The sequence below is a fragment of the Orcinus orca genome, chromosome X (assembly GCF_937001465.1).
Source record: "Orcinus orca chromosome X, mOrcOrc1.1, whole genome shotgun sequence".
NCBI classification, from domain to species: Eukaryota; Metazoa; Chordata; class Mammalia; order Artiodactyla; family Delphinidae; genus Orcinus; species Orcinus orca.
The window spans coordinates 1,459,469-1,480,335 of NC_064580.1; the positions used below are offsets into that span (position 1 = coordinate 1,459,469).

The 20,867-nt window shown below is 48.9% G+C and overlaps 1 protein-coding gene across 1 annotated transcript in view; it reads right to left on the reverse strand.

Annotated features, from left to right (window-relative positions):
- Positions 1-20,867, reverse strand: part of DHRSX (dehydrogenase/reductase X-linked) — a 195,903-nt gene that overhangs the window by 163,746 nt on the left and 11,290 nt on the right. The window lies entirely within an intron of this gene.

The window sequence follows — 20,867 nt, forward strand, 5'->3', positions numbered from 1 at the left end:
CCTTAGAGCAGGGGGTGGGGTGTGCATCTGGGTGGGTAGCTTTGTATTTGAGAAGCACGTTTACAGCTCAGTTATTTGCTATCCGTAGGAATTGGCTAGTCCTAGGAGCTAAAGCTCCTATAGGACCAAGGTGGCAAAGATGAATTCTGTATTTTCCCTGTCTCCTTTATTTCACTTTTTTTACACGTTTTTTATTGAAGTAGAGTTGCTATACAATATTTTATAAGTTTCAGGTGTACAACATAGTGATTCACAATATCTTAAGGTTCTACCCCATTTATAGTTATTATTAAATATTGGCTGTATTCCCTGTGCTATACAATATATCCTTGTAGCTCTTTTTTTTTTTGACCGTGCCACACAGCATGCGGGATCTTAGCTCCCCGACCAGGGATGGAACCCATGCACCCTGCAGTGGAAGTGTGGAGTCTTATCCACTGGATGGCCAGGGAAGTCCCAGTAGCTTACTTATTTCATACACAGCAGTTTGTATCTCTTAATCCCCTACCCCTATCTCTCCCTTCCCCCCTTCCCTCCCCCACTGGTAACCACTAGTTTGTTGTCTAGAAAAGATAAACTTTTTTTTTTGCTCCGCGGCACGTGGGATCTTCCCGGACCGGGGCACGAACCTGTGTCCCCTGCATCGGCAGGCAGACTCTCCACCACTGCGCCACCAGGGAAGCCCGAGAAGATAAACTTTTTAATAAATGGTGTGGGGACATCTCAAAAGACCTCTGAAAACAGATGAAATGAGATCCATACCTCCCAGGACACATCAAAATGAACTCCAAGAGGAAAAAAGCTAAACAATGAAAATATTCAAAGAAAGCAGGGACAAATTTATTCTCAACCTCAGAGTAGGAAATGCCTTCCTAATTCTAATTCGAGATTGAGAAGAATAAATAGACCAATTTCACTCCTAAAAAAAGTGTACACAGTTTAAAAAAAAAAACCAAAAACACCATAAGGACTTGCCTGGCGGTCCAGTGGTTAAGAGCCCACGCTCCCAATGCGGGGGGCGCAGGTTCCATCCCTGTCTGGGAACTAAGACCCCACAAGCCACGAGGCGTGGCCAAAAAGAAAGAAAGAGAAAAAAAATCCTACCAAAAAATTAAAATTAAAACAACACCATAAGCAAAGTCACATTCAGAGGGCTATTTTCCGAGTATGTAAAGAGTTCTTAAAAATCAAGAAGAAGAAGAAAAAAAAAAACTCTACAGAGAAGAAGGGCAAAAGCATTTGTTGATATAAAAACATACTGAGGGCTTCCCTGGTGGCACAGTGGTTGAGAGTCCGCCTGCCGATGCAGGGGACGCGGGTTCGTGCCCCGGTCCGGGAAGATCCCACATGCCGCGGAGCGGCTGGGCCCGTGAGCCATGGCCACTGAGCCTGCGCGTCCGGAGCCTGTGCTCCGCAATGGGAGGGGCCACGGCAGTGAGAGGCCCGCGCACCACAAAAAAAAACATACTGAAATGGCCCTTAAAAACACATGCCCAAGTTTACACCTAATAAGAGAAATGTTAATAGTTAACGAAAACTGCTAGATACCATGACACCCATCAGGTTGGCGGAAGTTCAAAGACTTCAACAGCCTCGTTTCTCTCACCTACAGCGTGGGCAGGAGTGCAAAACAGCACAGTCCCCATTGGGGGCAATTGGGTAATATCTAGTGCAATTACATGTGCTTCTATCATTTGATCTCGAAAAATCACGTCTAGGAATCTGCCATGGAGAGACAAGGCCGGTTGCCAACGTAAAGCCAAGGTTCCTCAGGGCAGCACCTGTCTCTCCGTAAAGAAGGATGGATAAACCCCCTGCCATACCTGCATACAGTGGGGCATCCTCCATCCCTACAACGGGGTATCCTAGCCCATCCTGGGTCTCCACCATCACACAGGGGACACTGCGCAGCCCCGAGCGGGCCAAGCTCAAGTGATAATTCCACCTGTTGGCCAGGAGCCAGGTTTGATCCACTTGTTAGAAAATCCTTCCAATAAGTGGGGACAACCTGTTGTCCAGCGCTGCAGTAAGGCGTTGCTGCCGGTAACATGAAGCAACAACCCTACAAAGAAAAGCCCCGAGAGGGATGCAGGGGCAGCGATATCTTCCGGGAGGCGCGGAGGACCGCCACTCCTCCGCCACGCCCGGGGAATATTCCCCATCGCCACGTCCATCAGAAAGAGCACGTCCTTCGCAGAAACCCCAAATGAGTCCTTCGGGCGCCCCACAAAGTTCCCAGACACCCAGGCTTGATTCTACTAAAGGGATTCCAACCGCGTGCGGGTTTAGTTCCTGGGCAGGTGAGCCGGATTAATAAAAGTGCTCTTTTCCTAGGCTCCCGGCGTTTACAGAGAAGGGTTCCAGCACCGCGCTGCAGGGCGGGGAGCCTTAGGGAGGACCCAACTCAACTTTCCTTGTCCCCCTGGCATCCACCTGTCCCTCCTGAAAATGCAGACCAACAGCTGCTGAATGCGTGTGGGGCACTGTGCTGCGCCGACCGTGCGCCGTGAGCACAGGTGCACGCTGGGGTCTTGGGCTGGAGGGGACACCTTACAGCTCCCGGTGTTACACAGAAGAGGCAACGGACGGGGAAGTTCCCAGTGGTCCAGTGGTCAGGACTTGGGGCTCTCGCTGCCAGGGGCCTGGGTTCAGTCCCTGGTCAGGGAACTAAGATCCCGCAAGCCACGCGGCAGGGCCAAAAAGAAGACAAAGACCAAAGGACGACCACAGAAGCCTCGTCGGCAGCCTGAACTTTCATCTCAAAGCGAGGTTACGGGGGACACTGAACAGTTAAGACCAAGTAGAATACAACACTGGTCCCCAAACTTTCGCAACCTGCAACACACTTGCTGCCCAGGAGTTTTTTCACACCACTGCTAAGGAAAAGAAAAAGAAATAAAAATATATGTGTAAAATATATTCTTATATAAATATAAATGAAATGTTTGTTCCTATTTAGATATTTATAAATAGTATCTATGCTATAGTCTTATCCTAGGTAAAATTATGTTTCTATATCTCAAATGTTACATATTTTACATATTTATTTTAATATATTTAAATATGTTTAACATATTTAATACATAAAAAATATTTAATAATATAAAACAAGTAAACAAGAAAAGTAAAAAAGATAATAGCAAATAGGATGTATTATTTAATGATAAGAGACAATATGAAAATAAATGATACTTTTAACATAAATATTTGTCAATATAATATTTATGAATATTAAATATTTTATATTTATAATGTTTACATATTATACTATGCAAATATTTATGTTATACATGTTTATATTTATAATATTTATTTATATTTATAATGTTCACATTACTTGTAAGATTTATAAATTATATAATATTTATATATTACATTAATATTTATAAATATATTTATTTTATATTTATATTCACATATTTTATTTTCTATTTTATTTATGTAAAAATGATAGTCATATATATATGCAACTACAGATCATCATACTAAGTGAAGTAAGTCAGAAAAGGAAAGACAAATACCATATGATATCACTTATATGTGGAATCTGAAATATGGCACAAATGAACCTATCTACAAAGCAGAAACAGGGCTTCCCTGGTGGCGCAGTGGTTGAGAGTCCGCCTGCCAATGCAGGGGACACGGGTTCTAGCCCCGGTCCGGCAAGATCCCACATGCCGCGGAGCGGCTGCGCCCGTGAGCCATGGCCACTGAGCCTGCGCGTCCGGAGCCTGTGCTCCGCCACGGGAGAGGCCACAGCAGTGAGAGGACCGCGTACCGCAAAAAAACAAACAAAAAACAAAAAACAAAGCAGAAACAGACTCACAGACATAGAAAACAAACTTATGGTTACCAAAGGGGAAAGGGAGGGATAAATTAGGAGTTTGGGATTAACATACACACTATTATATATAAAACAGATAAACAACAAGGACCTACTGGATAGCACAAGAAACTCTACTCAATATTCTGTAATAACCTATATGGGAAAAGAATCTGAAAAGGAATATATATACAAATAACAAGTATCAATATTATATATGTTATATAATATATATAAAATAACTTTGCTGTACACCTGAAACTAACACAACATAGTAAATCAACTACACTTTGAAAAAATAATAAAAAATTAAATTAAATTTTAAAATAAAGAACAAAGGTCCTTAATTCTCTTGGTCCCTCCCACCAGAATTGAAAAGAACAGAGAGAGAGTTTCTGTTTCCCTGTCAAGGAGGGTTCCAAACAAACCCCTCGGTCCACACCCAGAAAGGAATGGAATACTTCATTAAAAAGAAAGGTCAGGACTTCCCTGGTGGCGCAGTGGTTAAGAATCCGCCTGCCAATGCAGGGGACACGGGTTCGAGCCCTGGTCCAGGAAGATCCCACATGCCATGGAGCAACTGAGCCCGTGCGCCACACGACTGAGCCTGCGCTCTAGAGCCCACGTGCCACAACTACCGAAGCCCGCGTGCCTAGAGCCCGTGCTCCGCAACAAGAGAAGCCACCGCAATGAGAAGCCCGCACACTGCAATGAAGAGTAGCCGCCGCTCGCCACAACTAGAGAAAGCCCACGTGCAGCAATGAAGACCCGACGCAGCCAAAAATAAATAATAAATAAATTAATTTTTTTAAAAAAGACATGTCAAGTGAAAAGATCTGATGTAGACACGCTTCCGTCAGCACCTGCAACATCTGAAAATCTTGCCTCTACCCCCACGTCTATTGCTGAGAAGTGGCCACGGGAAAACCCAGCGAAGGCATTAATACCCCCTCCGACATGAGTACGGTCTACAGTTTCCTCCTTGCAGGTGGACAGCACTCAGAGGGCTCTGAATCGGGCGTAGGGCATTGGCCAGAAGAAGCGAGAGATGCCCAGGAGAGAGACTGCCCCTCCCGGATCCCGGAGGCTAGTCTTTGCATCTGCGTCACCTGCATCCTGGGATTGCAGAGGGGTCCACGTGATTCAACCAGCCGTGGGAGGCCAGGCAGCAAAGGAGGAAATTGGCAGGAGCACGCCAGGGAGGCTGGGCGGAGGAATGGCCGGGCGGAAGGCACCGGATGTGAGGTCAAGGGAATCATTCCTCTAACGTGTGCTGAGAACGAGACCACCACCCTGATGCTGGGCACCCAGGCCGGACGTGGGCCAGTCCCCACCTGTCCCGGAGAGCTGACTTCCAAAGCAAGAAGCTGACTCGCCCACCCAGAAACAGTCCAAGTGTCAGGCTGTCGAATCCCAGTGGCCTGCCTGGTATGGGAGCTGCGTCTCCCTCTGGCTTCAGCTGAGAGAAGAATCCTATCACACGTGCTCCCTGGTTGCATGGCCGTCACGGCTCCTGGGATAATCTTACGTGTCGAACTGGCTGGGCCACGGGGTCTAGATATGTGGTCAGACATTATTCTGGGTGTTTCCGTGACAGTGTTTTATTGGATGAGATGAACATTTAAATCAAGGGGCTTTGAGGAAAGCAGGTTGCCCTCTCTGGTGTGGGTGGGCCTCGTCTAATCCGTTGACGGCCTCAATAGAACAAAGGCTGAGATTCTCCAAGGAGGAGGGAATTCTGCTTCCTGACGGCCTTTAGACTCAAACTGCAAGTCTTCCATGGGTTTCCAGCCTGCCGGCCCACTCTGAAGATTTAGACCCCATAATTACATGAGCCAATTCCTTAAAATGAATCTCTCCATAGATACATAGATAGATAGATATCAACAGACAGACAGATACAGGATAACTTGAAAGATGATAGAAAGATACGTAGATCGATAGATAGATAAAGATGGTTGGACACATACATACATAGATGATAGATTGATAGATGATAGATAAATGACAGATCACAGATGGATATAAACAGACTGAGAATACATAAATGGATAGTTCAGGTAGGTAGATGATAGATACATAGATACATATATAGTTAAAAAGATAGAGACAGAGATATAATTTACGACAAGCAATGAGCAATTTTTGGTTTAAGTATAGCCCATGCAATACCCGGGACATGCTTACACTGCAAGCATGTGCGTTATTTATCTTCCATCCAAGCTGACGGCGTTTCTGCTGAGATGGGGGGTGTTTCAGCCAACAACTGTCCAGGCACATCCTGGGTGGTCTCTGCAGAGCACACGTCCTCATTTTGTCAGCCTATAGGGAACGTCTGCCCCAGGCCCCTCTCCTTGGCGTGTCGATGGCCGTCTTCTCTGTGTCCTCCCAGGGTCCTGCTTCTCAGCATCTCTGTGTCCACACTTCCCCTTTTTTCTAGGCCCCCAGTCCTGCTGGCTGCGTCCTCACCCAAGTGACCTCACCGTAAGTTGCTCATCTGCAGAGACCCTATTTCCAAATAAGGTTACAGGACGGGGTGGGGGTGGGGGAGGAGGCGTGATTCAAACCCTAACCGGGGGCGTACACCTGCACACACACGTACACCCACGCGAGGACACACCAGCCTGGCTGGAGGGAGCTCCCTAGGAGGGCAGGTGACCCGGGCCCTCCCTGCCCCCCTTATCTCCCCGACACGGGTCAGCTGCAATGCACATTCCTTCCACACTTCCCCCGGAAATCTAGCTGCAAACAGCTCCACGGGATCCCCGTACATCACCTCCACCGCCACCCTCTCCTCCCCACACCGTGCACGTCTTTGATCCTGGGTTCAACACCAACTCCGACCTGTCAGCTCCTGTCCGACAGACGTCAGAGAAAGCGCTCTGCCAACTCCAATGTAAGCTGATCCCAAGCGCACCGGCCGGGCCTGGGACCCGTGTGGTGACTGGGACCCGTGTCGCCAGCTGCCCCGTCCCAGATGGGTACCTACAAGCCGCACCATGACAAGGCTCTCGCCTGCTCCTTTCCTCCCAAAGCCACTCAGCTCCGCAGCCTCTGGGTCCAACGCTGCAGCACGAAGCTACTCGCCCCTGGATTTGTTTCTGGGTCACCACGCACCGCAAGAAGAAAGGCAACTGAGATCTTGGCAAACGGCACGATGTTTGCAGGGTGCCGGGAGAGAGGTCCCTTCCAGACTATGTTTAGAACGCTCTCCGCTCTCGGTTCTGTTTGAAGCGTCTAACTTGGAGTGCTGACCTCATGCCTCGGTGATGGCCAGCGCTTGGGAAAAATGGCAAAACGACAGCTCTCTGTACACCGAGCTCACTGCACATTAGAGCCAGCTCCAAGGGTAACGGAGAAGAACACATCTGACTCCACATTAGGTCTGTTTCTTTTACTGTAACTTTTGTATTCTTTTGCTTTGAGTTCAGAATGTTGCCCATCGCCTGAAATATACAGGATAGCCCTTTCTCAAGGCTCTGACCTTTAAGGGTGGAACGCCTTTCCATTCATAGAGCGAGAAAAAGTTGCACAACAGAGAATAACATTGGTTTTCTTGAGGGTTAACAGGAACACTGTGACCTGACTTTCGTGGACAAAGGATTCCCACACCACGAAGTCTGCAATAACCACCCACACCCTTCCTTCACCTTTGCATTAAAAATGCTTTGCTGAAACCCTTCGGGGAGTTCGGGGGTCTGGGGGCACAAGCCACAGTCTCCTTGCAGGACCCTGCCATAAACCTTTCTCTGCTCCAAACTCCGACGCCTCGGCTTGTTTGGCCTCACGGGTGCCTCACCCGAACCTGTACCCTCAAAAAAGAGAAAAAGGAAATGAACAAGGATTTAACCGATACTGAATAAAATACAGGTATGTAACAGGATGTTGGAACTCCCTCCTCCTTAAAGAAAATAAAAGCAAAGGAAGTTAGTAGGTTTCATCAATAAGAACAGCTGGTCCCATCCAGGATGGCAACGCCCGGTTTGCACATTCAGTCAATTTTCCACCGAGACTGTATCTTTTAGGAGGTGAGTTGGAGGGGGTCTAGAGTGGACGTGCATGTCCCCTACGTAGCAATTCTACTTCTAAGAATTTCATGCCACAGACATACTCCCACAGGTCTGCAGAGACACAGGAACAAAAATATTCACTGCAGCCTTGTTCGTAAAAGAAAGATCTTTAGTGTGACTGTCATTTCACAGGTGTTATTCAAAAGAAAGGCACAGTGTTCTAGCAACAAGGTGGGTGGATCTCCGGGGAATTACACCGAGTGGGGAGAAAAAGAGCCGTTTCAAAAGGGTTCCATTGTGTATGCCTCCATTTCTATGACAGTCTTGAAGTGACAGCATTATAGAGCACAGATTAGTGGCTGCCGGGGTGAAGGACGGGGTGGGGCGTTGGTGTGGGAAGGAGATGGGCCACGCCAGAGATCCTTGGGGTCCCAGAACTGCCCTGTGTCTTGACCGTGATGGTGGATTCTCAAAGCCACCCATGCAACAGGATCGTACACACACGAGCGAATACAAGTTAGAACAGGGAAATCTGAAAGCACTGCATCGCACCCAAGTCTACATCTAGGCTGGGATGTGGTACGGCCGTGCTGCAAGCGGGTAGCCCTGGGAGAAAAACAGGTAAAGTGTCGCTCCATTTCATTCCTCACAACTGCACGTGAACCTACAATTATCTCAAAGCAGGAACTGGTTTTTTCGGCCAGGCCACACGTCTTGCGGGATCCTAGCTCCCCGACCAGGGACTGAACCCAGGCCCTCAGCAGTGAGAGCGCCGAGTCCTAACCACTGGACCGCCAGGGAATTCCCAGGAACTTTTTTTAAAAAGTCTACACTAATGCCATGTAATATAGCCTCTTCTTAAAAGAGAAAAGAACTAAAGTAAAAGGCAAAACAAAGAACTCCGCCTCCTTGGCCCCTGTCCAGTTGTTGTGAAATGACCCAAGGCTTCCGGCTCCCTTTTGAATTGGGGATGACCCCGTGCCTGGTCCTTTTATCAAATACTGAGAGCTGGACTCTCCGCCAGGACTGCCCGCTGTCACGAGACAAAGTGGACACCAGGTACAGGGGTTTGCTAAGCCCAGGCTATAGCAGCAACACTACCTCGTCCCTCATCTACCAGGTTTCTGGACTTTGGTCTCTGTTCTGTGTTTCCTGTCTTCCACAGACACGCCTAAGCCACCTTGAATTCTTTCCAAGAGCACGTGGGTGGTCAATTCATTTCTTCACTCCTTAAATCTTTGCTCCTGTGCTCCACTGGGAAATAACCACATACCTCTTTGAAGAGAGCATTAGCGAAACGTAAATCAAAGCCACACAGTACGTTTTATATCATGTGATATGACTTTTACCACAACTAAAAAAAAAAACACCATTTAAAAGAAGAAGAAAGAAAGAAACAAACAAAATAACGAAGTTGGTAAGGACGTAGAGAAATCCGAACCGTCCTCCACTGCTGGTGGGGATGTAAATTGCAGGAACCACTTTGGAAAAGAGCCTGGCGATTCTTCAAACCGGTAAACATGGAGATACAATAGCCCAGCTACGCCACTCCTAGGTATCAATCTATCCAGGAGAAATGAAAACACGTATCCACTCAGATACGTGCGATGAACGCTCAGAGCACCGTGATTCACAGTAACCAGAAAAGTGAGAACAGCCCAAGTGTCCAAGGACCTTGAACACATGATGCTCAGCGGGAGAAGCCAGACCCAGAAAGAGCATATATGCCATGACTCAGTTTCTATGAAATACTCAAATAGGGAAACGCATGGAGACAGAGGACCTGGGGGGGAAACAGGAGCGGGGAGTGACAGGTAACAGGTACAGGGATTCCCTTGGGAAGTGGTTTTTAAAATGTTCTAAAATAACATAGCAACGGCATTTGTGCAACTCTGCAAATATACTAAAAACCACTGAATTGTGCCATTTACTGGGTGTACTGTATGGTGAATTATTTCTCAGCTTAAAATGGGGGAAACACCTTGCTTAATCGTGAATAATGGGGGATGGGCGGGGACTTGGAAAGTCTGGTATTCTTCTCACAAATGAAGAAGGACATCTATAAGCCACCCTTTCATGGACCTCCTACCATCTTAGGCATGTGTGTGTGCACTTGTCTCAAGAGTCCTCAAAATTGACAGAATAATTTAAAATGACGTGTAGCTGAACCTCCAAGTCAGCTGGCCCCAGGAATACGTTTTCCTGACACGCAGCATCACGGAGGTCCTTAAGAATGGCTGTGTCGATAATTAAGAAGCATAAAAGTCTCACTAGTGAGACCTGCCTGACAGACAGATGATGGGAAGCAACCTTTCCAGACAAAGCCGCCATCGGGCCCTTTGGACACCACACCAGCCTGTGCCCCGTTTGGTGACCAAGGAATAGGAACAGGATGGCCATTCATCCCAGGGATAGAATGATCTAGAAGCATTAAGACTGGAGAGGTGAGGGGGGGCACAGATGGGAAAGCTTAGTATATGAATACATCATATCATCTATGTATCAATCCTAAAGCGAGATTGGCAGAAAAGGAAACAATCTAGAAAGACATCCAGACCCTACATTAGAAAGCTACTTAGGGGACTTCCCTCGTGGCACAGTGGTTAAGAATCCACCTGCCAGTGCAGGGGGCACGGGTTCGAGCCCTGGTCCGGGAAGATCCCACATGCCGCGGAGCCACTAAGTCTGTGAGCCACAACGACTGAGCCCACGTGCCACAACTACTGAAGCCTGCGCCCTAGAGCCCGTGCTCCGCAACAAGAGAAGCCACCGCAATGAGAAGCCCGGGCACCACAATGAAGAGTAGCCCCCGCTCGCCGCAACTAGAGAAAGCCCGCGCGCAGCAACGAAGACCCAACGCAGCCAAAAATAAGTAAATAAAATAAATTTATAAAAGAAAAAAATGACTCAGTCCTACGAGCAACGGCGTGAGGAATGATACTGTGTCACAATAAGTGATGCTGGGTCCAGGGAGGCCATGCGCATGTCATGTTGTCCAGATCCCTCTAGAGAGCACGAGTTCATGCTTTCGGGGATGGGTGGCAGAAGCCATAAGCCATTACCCCAAGCACCAGGAGGCAGGTCCACTGAACCCTGTACTGAATTGTATGATTTAATGGTGGATGAAATCTCAGTACAGCCGCTCAACATGGGTGAAGACCATGCTGAATCACGGACCGCGGGGGAGGCGTGGGTGTGTAGAGGTCCCGGGAGTTCCTCCGTGAGAAGGGGGCTCATGTGGGCTGGAGGTGGGAGACCTAAAACCCAGGACGTAACTCCGAGAAGCCAGGCCCAGGCATCAGCCTCGACAGAAGTGCTGGGGGCGGGAGGTGGGGGTCAAAATTAGGGATGCGTTCAGACTTCCCCGGCGGTCCCGTGGGTAAGACTCCGCGCTTCCAAGGCAGGGGGCACGGGTTCCATCCCTGGTCGGGGAACTAGAACCCCGCGTGCTGCAACGTGTGGCCAAAAACAAACAAACAAATTGGTGACGGGGTGGCCTCAGCAGCCACCACCCAGGACTCCGAGGCCGTCCAGGGCTGGTAGGAAAACAGGCGCTCCCCAGAAATTACCCCAACCCATCGGAGTCTGGGGACACCCACGGCTCCCGGTAAAGATGCATGAAAAAGTGCCTGGATTCTTCCCGGGAGAATTAAACCACCAGCACCTTCGGAGCGTGCCCTGAGCTTTGCACAGTTCTATTTAAGCACGTCCATCACGAAGCATCCAGAGTTACAGGTCAATCTGCCTCAGTAAAGTTAGGGAAGAAAAGAAATGTGGTATTAAGGGGGTATGAATAACTAAGAGGGAATCACCTGTAAAGCGATCACGCGTTACATGATAAACACTGTTTAGAACCTTATGCAAGTGACCAAAAACACAGAGGCAAGTATTTTGCAGTCACTTATACTTGGTTTCTCCATCACAGAGAAATGATGCAGTGAAAAAAAAAATAAACACACCAAAACAGGATACAAAATTGTATGTGATGTAGGATGATGGTTAAAGAGTATTAACGTTATAGGGAAATAAATCAAACGTTCATAGCAAAAAAAAAAAAAAGCATGTCCACTAATAATGGCCTCTGTTGTTCATCTGTTTTGTGTATAGCAACGTGTATATGTTAATCCCAGTCTAATTTATCCCTCCCCCCTTCCCCTTTGGCAACCGTAAATTGTTCTGTCTGTGACTATTTCTGTTTAAGTTCATTTGTGTCATTATTTTAGATTCCACATGTAAGTGATATCACATGATATCTGTCTAACTTCACTCAAGTATGATCATCTCTAGGTCCACCCATGTTGCTGCAAATGGCATGATTGCATTCTTTTTCATGGCTGAGTAATATTCCATTGTATATATGTACCACATCTTCTTTATCCAACAAGGATTTACTGTATAGTACGGGGAACTATACTCAATATTTCCTAATTACCTACATGGGAAAAGAATCTGAAAAAGAATATATATATATATATATATATATATATATATATGTAACTGACTATAAAACTGAATCACTCTGCTGTACACCTGAAACACAGCATTGTAAATCAACGATACTTCAATTAAAAATTTTAATTTTTTTTTAAATAAATGAAAACTTCAAGAAAGTTTTCAAAGAACGAGAAAAGGAAGACTAATGACAGCAGACAGCAGGCATCAGTATCATGTTAGCTTAGGGTTTACTTCCATACCTTGAGCATTGTTTATGTATCTAGTACTTGTATTATTAAATTAATGTGACATTTTTAATTTTTATCTTTAAAGAATGAGAAAATTGCAATACTTACCTGAATTTCTTATCCTATTTCATTTTTCCTGACAGCTTTGGTTAGTAATGTCATTTTCATATTGATAGCTTTAGAATATGACCATTTTATTTTGTAACAATAATTGCCAATATCGGTTAATCTAAACTACAGAGTTAAATATTTTCTCTGTTCAACGATCGATTACGCAGAACTAAGACTTACAGTTTCTTTAAGAAGGGTTTATGAAAACTACATTTGCTGAATTGTGAAAAAAAACAATTCGCATCTGAGAAGCAGAATTCAATGACAAGGAAATGTTTAACATTGACAGCGAGTCGGGTGACCACAGCTTGGGTGTTTTACACGAGGGGAAGACGCTTGGCAGTTAAGTCCGTCAGCGTGAGGAAATGAAATTTTTTTGACATGTCCTCTCATGACTGGGAGGGGCTTGGCTCCTGTATTCCTGGGACCCCCAACTCTAACTGGCTTTCTTGTAGTGCCCCCTATGGACATAAAGTATGTTTAGTTATGGGTCCCTCCAGAGAAATGGACCAACAGGAAGCACAGACAGAAAGAGAAAGGGAGACAGAAAGAGCCAGAGAGATTATTTGAAGGAATTGGTTCATTCAACCACAGATGTGTAGAGGGGGCACCCCAAAATCTGAAGGGTAGACCAGCAGGCTGGAGACCCAGGGAGAGCTGAGGTTACAGGTTGAGTCCCACGACCATGTGGAAGCAGAATTCCCTCTTCCTTGAGGAACCTCAGTCTTTTTTTCTCCTAAGATCTTCAACTGATTGGACAAGGCCCACCCACATTGTGAAGGACAATCTGGTTATGTCAAAGTCTCCTGGTGTCAATGTTTTTTTAATTGTAGTTGATTTACAATGTGGTGCTGGTTTCCGGTGGACAGCAGAGTGATTCAGTGATATATTTTTTCAGATTCTTTTCCATTGTAGGTTTTGACAAGACATTGAATACAGTTCCCCGTGCTCTACAGTAAATCCTTGTTGTTTATTTTATATACAGTAGTGTACATCTGTTAATCCCAAACTCCTTAGTTATCCCTCTCCCCTTTGGTAGCCATAAGTTTGTTTTCTGTGTCTGTGAGTCTGTTTCTGTTTTGTACAGAAGTTCATCTGTATCATATTTTAGATTCCACATATAAGTGATATATTTGCCTTTCTCTGACTTACTTCACTCAGTACGATCATCTCTAGGTCCATCCATGTTGCTGCATGATTTCAATGTTTATCTCATCTTTTTTTTTTTTTTTTTGGCCATGCCACGGGGCATACGGGATCTTAGTTGCCCAACCAGGGATCGAACCCGTGCCGCCTGAAGTGGAAGCATAGAGACCTAACCCCTACACCACCAGGGAAGTCCCAACGTTCCTCTCATCTTAAAAAATATCTTGCCAGCAACCTCTACACCAGCGTTTGACCGCAAAGCTGGGTCCACAGCCCAGCCACAGTGAGATAAAATTAGCCAGCACAAAGTATGAGTTTTCAGGCAACCAAGAGCCCTAACTAGCTTCCGCTGGGCATCGTCTGGAAGCAGGGACCCGGCCAGCTGGACCAGAGGAGCGTGCAAAAGGCATCAGCTCAGGCCAGCATGGTACCATCGCCTGGATGACGGCTCATCCTTGTGGCAGGAGGACCTGACAGCCGCCTCTCATGCTGGTGTGTTTCCACAGCTTGAGAAACCAGTGCAGGTGTCAGCCACGAAGCACGGCTGCTTCCACCAACAGCAGGGGGACAGGAAGAGCTGGGGCAGCTGACGGGCCCCACGGCTCTTCAGCCCCGTGATGTCAGCCGCGTGGATCCTAAACCTTCCCTCCTGCAGCGGCCACTAAACCCTGTGGCAACTCCCTCCAAACCGAGAAATACAAGAGGTCCATGGGACTTCCCTAGGGGTCCAGCGGTTAGGGCTCCACGCTTCCACTGCAGGGGGTACGGGTTCCACCCCTGGTCGGGGAACTAAGATCCCGCAAGCCGCGGAGCATGGCCAAAATTTTAAAAATAAATAATAAAATAATTTTTTTTAAAAAATAAAAATGGTTATGCTAGAAGGGCCAACACCGGAGGAAAGAGCCATGTAGGGAGAAGCCCCAGGGATGATAGGAGTAAATGCGGAAAGGGGGAGAGAAAACAGCCTCCACGTGGACCCGACGGAGGCCTTTCTAAGCAGGAGTCTTTTATGTGTGAGGATAAGCCCCACCCCCTCTGCGGGCTGGGTGAGGTAACAGGCAGTTTGAAGAGGCCCCCAGCCGCCCCTGAGCACGTGGACGAGAGAGTCAGCTGGACCCAGGAGCTGTGCCCGCTGAGGCCTGCAGCCCTGGTCACGTCCTGCGGCACTCAGCTGCTCTATGTGCCAGGGCGGGCTGCACGATGAGTAAAGGTACGCATCAAGTTGGCTGGGCCACCAGGAGCCCAGAGAGCTGGGGCACCGTGATCTCTGCATGTGTCTGGGAGGGTGTTTCTGGACGAGATGAGCATTTGAACAGGTGGATGGAGGAAAGCAGGTGGCTCTCCCCAGGGAGGGTGGGCCCCGTCTAATCAGTTGACACTTGAATAGAACAGAAAGGCGGAGGGAGAATTCTCTGTCTCTCTGTCCTTGAGCTGGGATGTCCATCTCCTCCTGCCCTTGGACACCTGTGTGCCTGGTTCTCAGGGCTTAGGACTCGGACTGAACACACCACTGGCTTTCCTGGGGCTCCAGATGGCAGACTGTGCCACTGCTTGGTCTCCCGAATTGTGTAGGTCAATTCCAATCAATCAATATACACATACCGATATAAAGATACAGATATATGTATTACACAGGGCTCTGCAGAGATACAGAACCAATACCTACATTTATCTATATCATCTGTCTATCTACCTATCATATGTCTATCATCTACATATCTATCATCTAGCTAGCTAACTATTATCTACCTACCTATCATCTATCTATTATCTATCATCTATCCATCTACATAGATATTAGATATACCCCATTGGTTCCATTTCCCTGGAGAGCCATGAATAATACTGGCTGCTATTACAAAGTAGCCCAGGTAAGGTGGTTTAAACAACAGATACGTGCCTCTCACAGGCCTGGAGGCAGACCACGGCCAGGGCAGATGAGTTCCCAGCGAGGCTCTCCTCCTGGTTTGTACAGCTGCATACTTGCCGGTGTTCTCACGTGGTGGAGAGAGAGCTCTGGTCTCTTCCTCTTCTATAAGGACACTAATCCCATCACGGGAACCCCACCCTCATGGCCTTATCTAACCCTAATCACCTCCCAAAGACCCCACTGCCTACCATCATCCCCTCGGGGGTCAGGGCTTCCACATACGAATTCCGGGGGGACACAAAGGCTCAGTCTGCAACACGCTCCCGCCACCTCGCCCGGAGGTGTGCACACGAGAGGGTCAGAGGCAGAGGAGGAAAGGCGGGGCTGGGGGCTCCCTGCGCGGTCTCCCCCTGCGCTGCCAGCGGTACGGACGTGCCTTCCTGCACGTGCATCCTGCACCCACCATCCCCCCCCCCGACTGCGCATCTGCTCTTCCCTTCATCCACCTCCCCGTTCCCAGTCCATCCCAACGCCTCGCCGGGGGGGTCAGGACAAGACCTGGGAGGGCCACTGCCAGCCCCTCCCAGGGGGTGTCCCTGCTGCCGCCAGACACCCACCAAGGCAGGCTCACCGCTGGCTCGGGCACTGCGCGTGCGCCACCTCCGCTGTCCCGGGCCGCGCTCCTTCACGAGGCCGTACACGGCGGGACAGCCCTGAACCAAGCTGACCACAGACCCAGGACTGGCCCCCGTGGCCTGGCACGCGAGACCCCGGATGCCAGCGGGAAGGGAGGTGAGCCGGTCACTGCATCCCAGCGGCTGCACCTCCCCCGTGTCCTTCTGCCACCTGGAGACCCGCCATGTGGGCTTCACCGCCCACAGCCCAGGAACGGGCTCCTCCTTGGGGAGACCCCACCCACCCCAGGCAGGCCTGCAGCCATTCAGCCCATCCGCCACGGGGCCAGCTGCCCGGGCCCGAGAGGCATGGTATAGCTCTCCGGCCAAGTGCGTGTGAAGGGGGGAGGGCCACACCAGCCGCGGAGCCAGGGCACCACGCACTGAGGGCAGGGTGATGCTCCCCCAGCTCTCCTGGGTGAGGAGCTGGACATGCTGAGTCCTCAGAGGTTCCGGGAGGAGAGTGGACTGCAGGAATCCCACGGTTCCTGCCAGAGTGTCTTACGGAGCCGGGAAACGTGTTAAGCCATGACGGGCTGACCAACGACAGCTGTCCTTTAAGGAGAAGTGCGTCAACTCATTACATTTCCTGCAGGGAGAATGCAAGCTGCTCAACGCACCTTCAGTTTACCCATAAAAGCACAGGACGGACGGATGGATAAACAGAGACAGACGTTTACCCATAAAAGTACAGGATGGATGGATGGATGGATAAACAGAGACAGATAGATAGACAGATATGACAAACTGACAGGTAATAGAAAATACACAGATACGTAGATGATAAAGAATAAGTGTATAGGTGATAAATAAGATACACAGACAGACGATAGATACAGAGATGTATGACAAACTGATCATAGATACATAGATAAACACACAGATGATATAGACAACAGATACAGATAACAGGTCGATAGATAATAGACGGAAAATGGACAAGGGCACAGATGATAGATTATAAATGCAGAGATAATAAATAATACATACATAGATGATAAAGATGTAGACAGATGATAGATATGTAATAAATACACAGATGAATGATCACAGATGACAGATAACTGACAGAATATAAAAAAGAAGATATACATAGATAGGATATAAAAGTATATATATTGATATATGTAAATATATATACTTATGTTCACACACATATTTACATTATGTATTATACATATATATATATATAAAAAAAAATAGAATCAACTCCATCCAGGCATGGAATCACAAAGGTTAGTATGTATGTAACAAACTGGCCATCGACACAATTATCAGCTCCTACGCTGGACCATAAACTCCAATCCTGGCGTCCCCGGTGCTGTGCACGAGACGTGATCTTCCCAATGTCACCTACTCTCCAATCACTGCCTCATTTCCACGAAGACCCAGCCAGGATCCTCCTGGAAGCAAAAGCCCCTAGAGGACTCATCAAGTATCATCTCCCAGGACACCCGCCGTCCGAGGGGAAATGCATTTGCTGTGGACCCCACGTGACAAAATCTCTCAGGAAAAGTCCTCTTTCAAGGACAGCTGCGGAGACCACCGGGTTCCATCCTTCTAACAGAGGAAGCGATGCCCGTCTCCCTAAGGAAACACTTCCTGAGGAATCCGCCCCTGCCTTGTGCCATCTGCCGTCTGCTAAAAGCCTATCCCATCTGGTCTCTCATCACCCAAAAAATTGAGGGAGTTTGGGTCAGTCGAGAAGGTGAACAAATTGGGCTGAAAACGAGAGGTGGGCAAAGCATCCCGACCTCGCTTCAGGCCAAAGGTCAAACCACTGAGCAGATATCCTAAGGGTGCTCCCAGAAAACCAGCACAAACCACCCCAGCAAAGAGGCCACGCGGAGCACCCAGCCTCGGAGTCACAGCCTGGGAAGCCGGGATGGGCCCAGGCAGCCGGGGGGACCCAGAGACCACGCAGGTTCCGGGAGGGCCCTGCGTCTGCAGGCCAGGAACCCGGGTCTGCAGAGAGGAAGGGGGAGCCTGAACGGTCGGGATCTTGCCTTGAGCACGACAGGATATGGGGCTGCAGGGCCGGAGCAGAGGCCAGTGGGGCTGCAGGCTGAAGCCACCCAAGGCAAGCAGCCGCTGTATCCCACCCGCGTGGGGCTGCAGAGGACGAAGCCAGCGAAGTTCAGAGGAGAGTGGCCACGGGCCCCCAGCACGTAGGAGGAGGACCCCGAAGGCCTAGCCCTGGGCCTGCTAGCCGTGAGAGGCACAGAAGGGCTTGTGTTTCCAGGCAGAGCTGCAAACCCAGCCCCCCGGTGGCCAGAACAGCTGCAAAACATCCCCCGCTGGGTCTTAATGCAGTACAATTTATAGGACGGGGACACACGGGGCTGCAGGTTCCCAAGGAGAAGAATTCTAGCAATGTGCCCGGGATTGGTCCAGACTGCACCCGGAAACCAGAAAGACGAACTGTCCGAGGGCCGCGGTGCTTTCAGAAGCCAGTGAAGGGCCCCAGGCCTTCGCTCAGAGGGCGGCCGAGACCCCGGGGTCACTCCAAACACACACTGAGGCGCCCGCCTCCCTGAGCCGGGATGAGAGCCGGACTCTGAAAGGAAACTGACTTTAGAGCAAGACCTGAGCGTGAAACACACACCATCTTGGGGAAGCAGAGTCCTGGGCCGACCCAGATAAGACACATCCTTAACGGTTAGGGGCTGTGTTTTTACGAGACATTCTAGATGCCAGCAACGATACTTTATCTAAGACACTGAAGGCCACGTTCCACTTAATGTTCGAGGGAGAACGCTCTGCAAGTGTCAGGTTATCATGACTGAAAACTGGCCTGTTGAAACTCAAAATGTTTGTGCAGAAAAATTCTACGTTTGAATCCCCCTCCCCATGCCCCCAGGAACAGAGGCAACCCATAACGTGCAGAAGGAGAAAAATAACGACGGACGCCGACCTCCCAGTCTGTCTGTTTCTGGGGTACCTCATTTTCTTAAAAGGAAGGAGAGAAAGGAAGGGAACGGGGAGAGAAAGGAGTCGATGGGAGAGAACCCAGATGCCCTAGCGATACACATGGCCTGAGGTCAGCACCCCAAAAGGCTCGGCTTTTTAAAATCATCCTCCCCACACCCGGTGCAAAGACAGCCCAGGGAACGAACGTGCAGAATCCCCACTCCCGTAGCAGGCTTCCCCGGCTGGCAGCTTTATTCACGTAAACACACTGTGATACCAAAAGATCCAGAAACGCATCACACCCTTGACGTGATTCCCAAAGACCCCAGAACAAAGCACAGGGGCCCTCCTTCTTCCGCGTGGCTTGGAAAAGTCTCTTTAAACAAACAGAAATAAAGCCCTCTCTCGAGGTCGGAGGCTTTCCTGCAAGTGTGAAGCGTTACTCACGCACGTCAGACCGATCAATTAGGAGTCCGTTTATCGCTGGGGTTTCTTGAACAAGCGTCCAATTCCACAGCGTTAAATAAGGAAAAGTACAAGCCAGGAAGAGGGCCGGCAACCCCAGGGCTTAGGAAAAAACGTGAGAAACGCAGAGAGGCGGCTAGCTGGAGGGACACAAGTTTTCACGAGTGACAGAAAGCCAGGATTTTAAGAAATGTGGCAGGGAGGGGTCAGATGCAAAGCAGCCAACTACAGCCCGGGAGGTGGGATGTACGTCTCTGCGGCTCTTTTCCCAGCCGGAGAGCAGAGCAGAGGGTCTGGAGACAGCGACGCTATCGCTTTCCTTCAAGGAGACGGCGCGGGTGACGCTGCTTTCTGATGCCTGATTTCCTAAACACGTTCACGGCTGGTGACATCAAGATAAAAGACTGCCTTGGCCGGAGCCACAGGAAGTCCCCAGCCACGAACCTGGACAAATGCCCTCCTTAAGCCCCCGGGATGAGGCTCGATGTTGGGGTCCTGGGAAAAGATTGCCGAGGGCTGAGATGGGGCATTTGTAAATCGCGTACCTCCCGACAAAACCTCCACGCGGACTTGGGTTGTTTTCAGGTGGGAATCAGAGATAAGACTGGTGTCGTTTTCTTTTTTGGGCCACATCGCGCAGCATGTGGCATCTTAGGGCTCCGACCAGGGAGCGAACCCATGCCGCCTACACTGAGAGCACGGAGTCTTAACCGCTGGACCAGCCAGGGAAGTCCAGGGGCTTTGCCTCTTAAAGAAAAGCAATTCGTTTAAAATAAGTAAATAGGGGCTTCCCTGGTGGCGCAGTGGTTAGGAGTCCACCTGCCAATGCAGGGGACGGGGGTTCGAGCCCTGGTCCGGGAAGATCCCATATGCCATGGAGCAACTAAGCCCCGTGTGCCGCAGCTGCTGAGCCTGCACTCTGCAGCCCGCGGGCCACAACTACTGAGCCCATGTGCCACAACTACTGAAGCCTGCGCGCCTAGAGCCTGAGCTCTACAACAAGAGAAGCCACTGCAATGAGAAGCCCGCGCACCGCAACGAAGAGTAGCCCCTACTCACTGCAATTAGAGAAAGATCGTGCGCAGCAACGAAGACCCAACACAGCCAAAAATAAATTTAAAAAAAATAAATAAATTTATAAAATAAGTAAATAAATAAAAGTAGTTCTAAGTGTTA